At 37.6% G+C, this 8,822-nt stretch overlaps 1 non-coding gene across 1 annotated transcript; it reads left to right on the top strand.

Moving 5' to 3' along the window:
* The first annotated feature begins 2,814 nt into the window (after positions 1-2,814).
* On the top strand, positions 2,815-2,922 carry LOC112713338 (small nucleolar RNA R71). Its single transcript, XR_003158311.1, has one exon. It is a non-coding gene; the product is annotated as a small nucleolar RNA R71 (small nucleolar RNA).
* Positions 2,923-8,822: the final 5,900 nt, after the last annotated feature.

Here is an 8,822-nt window from a genome sequence, read left to right as displayed (position 1 = left end):
AAAGGGACCTCAGGGATCACCTTCTTCTTGGCCACAACTTCATAGAAGTGGTCTTGATGGACTTTTGAGACGAATCTCTCCATCTCCCATGGCTCGGAAGTGGAAGCTTTTGTTTTCCCTTTTCCCTTTCTAGAGGTTTCTCTGGCCTTAGGTGCTATCAATGATTATGCAAAAACAAAAAGGCTATGCTTTTACCACACCAAACTTAGAATGTTGCTCGTCCTCGAGCAAAAGAAGAGAAAGAATAGAAGGAGAAGAAGAAGATATGGAGGAGCGGGAGAGATGTGTGGGTTCGGTCAAGGGGGAGAAGAGAGGTTTGTGTTGTGTGAAAATAAATAAGGATTGAGGGGTTTATATAGTGGAGGGAGAGGGTAGTAGGTTCGGTCATTTAGGGTGGGTTTGGGTGGGAAATAGATTTTGAATTTTGAAGGTAGGTGGGGTTTATAGGGAAGAGTGGATGGATGTGAGTGGTGAAGAGGTGATGGGAAAGAGTGTTATTGGATTGTGTGAAAGAAGAGAGAGGGTGAGTTGAGGTAGGTGGGGATCCTGTGGGGTCCACAGATCCTGAGGTGATCCTGTGGGATCCACAGATCCCAAGGCGTCAAGGATTTATCATCCCTGCACCAATTAGGCGTGTAAAATGTCCTCTGCATGCAATCCTAGCGTTTAACTCCGGATTGATGTTTGTTTCTGGCGTTAAATGCCATTTCTATACTTGTTTTGGGCGTTCAATGCCAGTCTGCAGCATGTTTCTGGCATTGAACGCCAGTTCCATGCTTGTTTCTAGCGTTTAACGCCAGCTCTCCTCAGGATGTAATCCTGGCGTTTGAATGCCAGACTGCTGCTTGTTTTTAGCGTTCAACGCCAGATTCATGCTCTGTTCTGGCGTTGAACGCCAGCGAGATGCTCCTTACTGGCGTTTAAACGCCAGTAAGCTCTTCCTCCAGGGTGTGCTGTTTTTGATTCTGTTTTTAATTTTAGTATTTGTTTTGTGACTCCACATGATCATGAACCTAATAAAACATAAAAGAACAATAAAAATATAGATAAATAAAAATTGGGTTGCCTCCTAATAAGCGCTTCTTTAATGTCAATAGCTTGACAGTTAGCTCTCATGGAGCCTCACAAATCATCAGAGCATTGTTGGGACCTCCCAACACCAAACTTAGAATTTGAATGTGGGGGATCAACACCAAACTTAAAGTTTGGTTGTGGCCTTCTAACACCAAACTTAGAGTTTGATTGTGGGGGCTCTGTTTAACTCTGTATTGAGAGAAGCTTTTCATGCTTCCTCTCCATGGTTGCAGAGGAAGATCCTTGAGCTTTAAACACCAGGTAGTCCCCATTCAATTGAAGGACTAGCTCTCCTCTGTCAACATCAATCACAGCTCCTGCTGTGGCTAGGAAGGGTCTTCCAAGGATGATGGATTCATCCTTATCCTTCCTAGTATCTAAGATTATGAAATCAGCATGGATGTAAAGGCCTTTAACCTTCACTAACACGTCCTCTACCAATCCATAAGCTTGTCTTATTGACTTGTCTGCCATCTCTAATGAGAATGTGGTAGCTTGTACCTCAAAGATCCCTAGTTTCTCCATTACAGAGAGTGGCATAAGATTTATACCTGACCCCAGGTCACACAGAGCCTTCTCAAAGGTCATGGTGCCTATGGTACAGGGTATTAAAAATTTACCAGGATCTTATTTCTTTTGAGGTAAAGTTTGCTGAACCCATGTATCTAGTTCACTAATGAGCAAGGGAGGTGCATCTTCCCAAGTCTCATTACCAAACAACTTGGCATTCAGCTTCATGATTGCTCCTATATATTGAGCAACTTGCTCTCCAGTTAGATCTTCATCCTCTTCAGAGGAAGAATAGTTTTTAGAGCTCATAAATGGCAGAAGGAGGTTTAATGGAATCTCTATGGTCTCTATATGAGCCTCAGATTCCTTTAGGTCCTCACTAGGGGACTCCTTCTTGTTTGGGAGACGTCCCATGAGGTCTTTCTCATTGGGATTCACGTCCTCCCCTTCCTCTCTAGGTTCGGCCATTTTGATTATATCAATGGCCTTGCACTCTCTTTTTGGATTCTCTTCAGTATTGCTTGGGAGAGTACTAGGAAGAGTTTTTGTAACTTTTTAACTCAGCTGGCCCACTTGTGCCTCCAAATTTCTGATGGAGGACCTTGTTTCACTCATGAAACTTAAAGTGGTCTTAGACAGATCAGAGACTATGTTTGCTAAGCTAGAGGTGCTTTGCTCAGAATTCTCTGTCTGCTGCTAAGAAGATGATGGAAAAGGCTTGCTATTGCTGAGCCTGTTTCTTCCACCATTATTAAAGCCTTGTTGGGACTTTTATTGATCCTTCCATGAGAAATTTGGATGATTTCTCCATGAGAAATTATAGGTGTTTCCATAAGATTCACCCATGTAATTTACCTCTGCCATTGCAGAGTTCTCAGGATCATAAGCTTTTTCTTCAGAAGATGCCTCTTTAGTACTGTTGGATTCATTTTGCCATCCATTCAGACTCTGAGAAATCATGTTGACTTGCTGAGTCAACATTTTGTTCTGAGCCAATATGGCATTCAGAGCATCAATTTCAAGAACTTTCTTCTTTTGAGGCGTCCCATTATTCACAGAATTCCTCTCAGAAGTGTACATGAATTGGTTATTTGCAACCATGTCAATGAGTTCTTGAGCTTTTGCAGGCGTTTTCTTTAGGTGAATGGATCAACCTGCAGAGTGGTCCAGTGACATCTTAAAGAACTCAGATAGACCATAATAGAATATATCTAAAATGGTCCACTCTGAAAGCATATCAGAAGGACACCTTTTGGTCATCTGCTTGTATCTTTCCCAAGCTTCATAGAGGGATTCACCATCTTTCTATTTGAAGGTCTAAACATCCACTCTAAGCTTGCTCAGTTTTTGAGGAGGAAAGAACTTAGCCAAGAAGGCCGTGACCAGCTTATCCCAAGAGTCCAGGCTATCTTTAGGTTGTGAGTCTAACCATGTTCTAGCTCTGTCTCTTACAGTAAAAGGGAAAAGCATGAGCTTATAGACTTCAGGATCTACTCCATTATTCTTAACAGTCTCACAGATCTGCAAGAACTTAGTTAAAAACTGATAGGGATCTTCTGATGGAAGTCCATGAAACTTGCAGTTCTGTTGCATTAGAGCAACTAGTTGAGATTTCAGCTCAAAATTGTGTGCTCCAATAGAAGGGATTGAGATGCTTCTTCCATCAAACTTGGAAGTAGGTGTAGTATAATCACCAAGCATCCTCCTTGCATTATTATTTTTGGCTGCCATCTCCTCTTCCTTTTCGAAAATTTCTGTCAAGTCCTCTCCAGAGGGTTATAGTTTAGCTTTCCTTAGCTTCCTCCTTAGGGTCCTTTCAGGTTCAGGATCTGCTTCAACAAGAATGTCCTTGTCCTTGCTCCTGCTCATATGAAAAAGAAGGGAACAAAAAATAATAATAGGGATCCTCTTTACCACAGTAGAGAGATTCCTTTATGTTAGTAGAAGAAGAAAAGAATAGAAGAAGGAAAGGAGGAAAATTTGAACTCAGAGAGAGGAGAGGGTTCAAATTTTTAGATGAAGAGAAGTGTTAGTAAATAAATAAATAAATAGAAAAGAGATGAGAGAGAGGAGAAAATTCGAATATGAACTAAAAGAGAAGAAGAATATTTTTGTTTTTATTTTAATTATTAGTTAAAATTCGAAAATTAAGAGAAGAGGTAAGATAAAATTAAAATTTAAAGCAATTAGTTAATAAAAAAGAATTTTGAAAAAGGGAAAGGTTGATTTTCGAAAATTAGAAAGAGAAAAGTAGTTAGGTGGTTTTGAAAAAGATAAGAAACAAACAAAAAGTCAATTAGTTACTTGAACAAGATTTGAAAATCAATTTTGAAAAGATAAGAAGTTAGAAAAGATTTTTTAAATTAATTTTGAAAAAGATATGATTTAAAAAAGATATTTTGAAAAGATATGATTGAAAAAGATATTTTGGAAAAGATTTGATTTTTAAAATTAAAATTGATTACTTGACTAACAAGAAACTAAAAGATATGACTCTAGAATTTAAAGATTGAACCTTTCTTAACAAGAAAGTAACAAACTTCAAATTTTTGAATCAATCACATTAATTGTTAGTAAAGTTTTCTAAATTTTGAAATAAAGATAAGAAAAAGATTTTGAAAATAAATTTTAAAAATTTTTGAAAATAATAAAAAATGAAAAAGATTTGATCTTTTTGAAAAAGATTTTGAAAAGATAGGATTTTAAAAATTGAAAATTTGACTTGACTTATAAGAAATAGCTAAGTTTTAAAATTTTTTAACTAAGTCAACTCAAATTTTCGAAATTTATGAGAAAAAAAAGGAAAAGATATTTTTTATTTTTGAATTTTTAATGAGGAGAGAGAAAAACAACAAAAATGACTCACAACATGAAAATTATGAATCAAAACACATGATGCATGCAAGAACACTATGAATGTCAAGATGAACACTAAGAACACTTTGAAGATCAAGATGAACATCAAGACTTATTTTTGAAGAATTTTCAAGAAAAGAAAAACATACAAGACACCAAACTTAGAAATCTTCAATGCTTAGACACTATGAATGCAAAAATGCATATGAAAAACACCAAAAGACACAAAACAAGAAAATATGAAGATCAAACAAGAAGACTTGTCAAGAACAACTTGAAGATCATGAAGAATATCATGCATGAGTTTTCGAAAAATGCATAAATTTTAAAAACATGCAATTGACACCAAACTTAAAAATTGACACTAGACTCAAACAAGAAACACAAAATATTTTTGGTTTTTTTTATTTTATAAATTTTTTTTTGGATTTTTCAAAAATTTCTTTTTGGAAAACGAAAAAGAAGAAAAATTTTTGAAAGATTTTTGAAAATAAAATTACCTAATCTGAGCAACAAGATGAACCGTCAGTTGTCCAAACTCGAACAATCCCCGACAACTGTGCCAAAAACTTGATAGGCAAAATTGTGATTTACTCTTTTAATAACTCGAACAATTTTTAGTAATGGCTCCAGAAACTTGGTGCACACTACTACGGTTCACTCACATTCCTCATAACTTCGCACAACTAACCAGCAAATGCACTGGGTCGTCCAAGTAATAAACCTTACGTGAGTAAGGGTCGATCCCACGGAGACTGTTGGTATGAAGCAAGCTATGGTCATCTTGTAAATCTCAGTTTGGCGGATAATAAATGGTTATGGAGTTTTCGAAAATAATAATAAATAAAGTATAGAATAAAAGATACTTATGTAATTCATTGGTGAAAATTTCAGATAAGTGTATGGAGCTGCTTTGTTCCTGTTGAATCTCTGCTTTCCTACTGCCTTCCTTCAATCCTTCTTACTCCTTTCCATGGCAAGTTATATGTAGGGCATCACCGTTGTCAATTGATACTTCCCATCCTCTCAGTGAAAATGGTCCAAATGCTTTGTCACAGCACGGCTAATCATCTGTCGGTTCTCGATCATGTCGGAATAGAATCCATTGATTCTTTTACGTCTGTCACTATGCCCAACAATCGCGAGTTTGAAGCTTCTCACAGTCATTCAATCCCTGAATCCTACTTAGAATACCACAGACAAGGTTTAGAATTTCTGGATTCTCAAGAATGGCCGCCAATAATTCTAGCTTATACCACGAAGACTCTGATTAAGGAATCCAAGAGATATTCGCTCGTTCTAAGGTAGAACAGATGTGGTTGTCAGTCACGCGTTCATAGGGAGGATGATGATGAGTGTCACGAATCATCACATTCATCATGTTGAAGTGCAACGAATATCTTATAACAAGAATAAGCTGAATTGAATAGAAAATAGTAGTAATTCCATTGAAACTCGAGGTACAGCAGAGCTCCACACCCTTAATCTATGGTGTGTAGAAACTCCACCGTTGAAAATACATAAGTGATCAAGGTTCAGGCATGGCCGAATGGACAGCCCCCAAAACGTGATCAATAGTCTCCTAAGATGAACAATAGAATAAAATTGAGACCAAAGATGTCTAATACAATAGTAAAATATCCTATTTATACTAGACTAGCTACTAGAGTTTACAGAATTGAGTAAAAGATGTAGAAATCCACTTCTGGGGGCCCACTTGGTGTGTGCTTGGGCTGAGCTTGAGCTTTACACGTGTAGAGGCTTCTCTTGAAGTTAAATTCCAAGTTGTAACTTGTTTTTGGTGTTTAACTCTGGTTCGTGACGTGTTTCTGGCGTTTTACTCCAGAAAGCAGCATGGAACTAGCGTTGAACGCCAGTTTGCATCGTCTAAACGCGCACAAAGTATGGACCATTATATATTGCTGGAAAGCCCTGGATGTCTACTTTCCAACGCCGTTGAGAGCGCGCCATTTAGAGTTCTATAGTTCCAGAAAATCTATTTCGAGTGCAAGGAGGTCAGAATCCAACAACATCAGTAGTCCTTTTTCAGTCTGAATCAGATTTTTGCTCAGGTCCCTCAATTTCAGCCAGAAAATATCTGAAATCACAAAAAAATACACAAACTCATAGTAAAGTCCAAAAATGTGAATTTTTCATAAAAAATAATAAAAACATCCCTAAAAGTAGCTAGATCCTACTAAAAACTACCTAAAAATAATGCCAAAAAGCGTATAAATTATCCGCTCATCAGAGACCTTGCTAGTAATCATCAATTCCTTCTTAAACATGAAAGATGAAGCAAAGCTGATTGAAGTGTTGAAAGCTCACAAGACAGCTTTAGGATGGACGATTGATGACATCAAGGGTTTAAGCTTTGCCATCTGTATGCACAAAATCTTGCTAGAAGAAGATTCAAGACCAGTGGTGCAACCTCAGAGGAGACCAAACCTAACCATGAAGGAGGTAGTTCAGAAGAAAGTAATGAAGTTGTTGAATGTTGGGATCATCTATCTAATTTCTGACAGTTCTTGGGTGAGCACAGTTCAAGTGGTGCCAAAGAGAGGTGGAATGACTGTCATCATCAACAAGAAGAATGAACTCATTTCCACAAGGACTGTAATAGGGTGGAGGATGTGTATTGATTATTGAAGGCTGAATGAGGCTACAAGAAAAGATCACTTCTCTCTCCCTTTCATTGACTAAATGCTTGAAATATTGGCTGGCCATGCTTACTACTGCTTCTTGGATGGATACTCTGGATACAATCAAATAGTGGTGGATCCCAAGGACCAAGAAAAGACTTCTTTCACCTGTCCATTTAGAGACTTTGCTTACAGAAGGATGCCATTTGGGCTATGCAATGCCCCAGCAACCTTTCAAAGGTGTATGCTCTCCATATTCTCTAACATGGTAGAAAAATTCTTAGAGGTCTTTATGGATGATTTCTCTGTCTTTGGTAACTCTTTTGATACTTGTCTACATCATCTAACTCTTGTCTTGAAAAGATGCCAAAAAATAAATTTGGTTTTAAATTGGAAAAATGTCACTTCATGGTACTAGAGGGTATTGTTCTTGGGCATAAGGTTTCACGCAAGGGTATAGAGGTTGACAAAGCCAAAATAGAGATCATAGAAAAGCTCCCTATACCAGCTAATGTAAAAGCAGTAAGAAATTTTCTTGGACATGCTGGATTTTACAGAAGATTCATCAAAGATTTTTCAAAAATAGCTAAACCGCTAAGCCACTTGCTAGTGGTTTGACAATCCTTTTGTCTTTGATGATAATTGCAAGCATGCTTTTGAAACCCTGAAAAAGAAACTCACTACAACACCAATCATCACACCCCCAGAATGGGAACTTTCTTTTGAACTCATGTGTGATGCAAGTGATGATGTTGCAATTGGTGCCGTACTGGGACAAAAGAAAGATAAGCTGCATCATGTTGTATACTATGCAAGCAAAGTGTTAAATGAAGCACAAAAAAATTACACCACCAAAGAAAAAGAACTCTTGGCAATTGTATATGCATTTGACAAATTTAGACAATACTTAATTGGTTCAAAAGTTATAGTGTACACTGATCATGCTGCTCTCAACTATCTCATGTCTAAACAGGATGCCAAGCCAAGACTTATCAGGTGGGTGCTGTTGCTACAAGAATTTGACATTGAAGTAAGGGATAGAAAAGGAAGTGAGAACCAAGTTGCAGACCATCTGTCAAGACTACCACAGGAGATCAATGATGAGGGATATTTTATACGCTTTTTGGGGGTAATTTCATGTAGATTTTACTATGTTTTAATTAGTTTTTAGTAGAATATTATTAGTTTTTAGGCAAAAATCTTATTTCTGGACTTTACTATGAGTTTGTGTGTTTTTCTGTGATTTCAGGTAATTTCTGGCTGAAATTGAGGGAGCTGAGCAAAAATCTGAGTTAGGCTGAAAAAGGACTGCTGATGTTGTTGGATCCTGACCTCCCTGCACTCGGAATATATTTTTTGGAGCTACATGAGTCCAATTGGCGCGCTCTCAACGGCGTTGGAAATTAGACATCCAGGGCTTTCCAGCAATATATAATAGTCCATACTTTGCGCGAAGATAGATGACGTAACTTGGCGTTGAACGCCAAGTACATGCTGTTGTCTGGAGTTAAACGCCAGAAACACGTCATGATCCGGAGTTGAACGCCCAAAACACGTTATAACTTGGAGTTTAACTCCAAGTAAAGCCTCAGCACGTGGATAGCTTTAGTCTCAGCCCCAGCACACACCAAGTGGGCCCCAGAAGTGGATTTCTGCACCAATTATCTTAGTTTACTCATATTCTGTAAACTTAGGTTACTAGTTTACTATTTAAACAACTTTTAGAGACTTATCTTGTAG

Source organism: Arachis hypogaea, chromosome 9 (genome assembly GCF_003086295.3).
Source record: "Arachis hypogaea cultivar Tifrunner chromosome 9, arahy.Tifrunner.gnm2.J5K5, whole genome shotgun sequence".
NCBI classification, from domain to species: Eukaryota; Viridiplantae; Streptophyta; class Magnoliopsida; order Fabales; family Fabaceae; genus Arachis; species Arachis hypogaea.
This window is presented reverse-complemented; position numbering and strand designations above follow the sequence as displayed.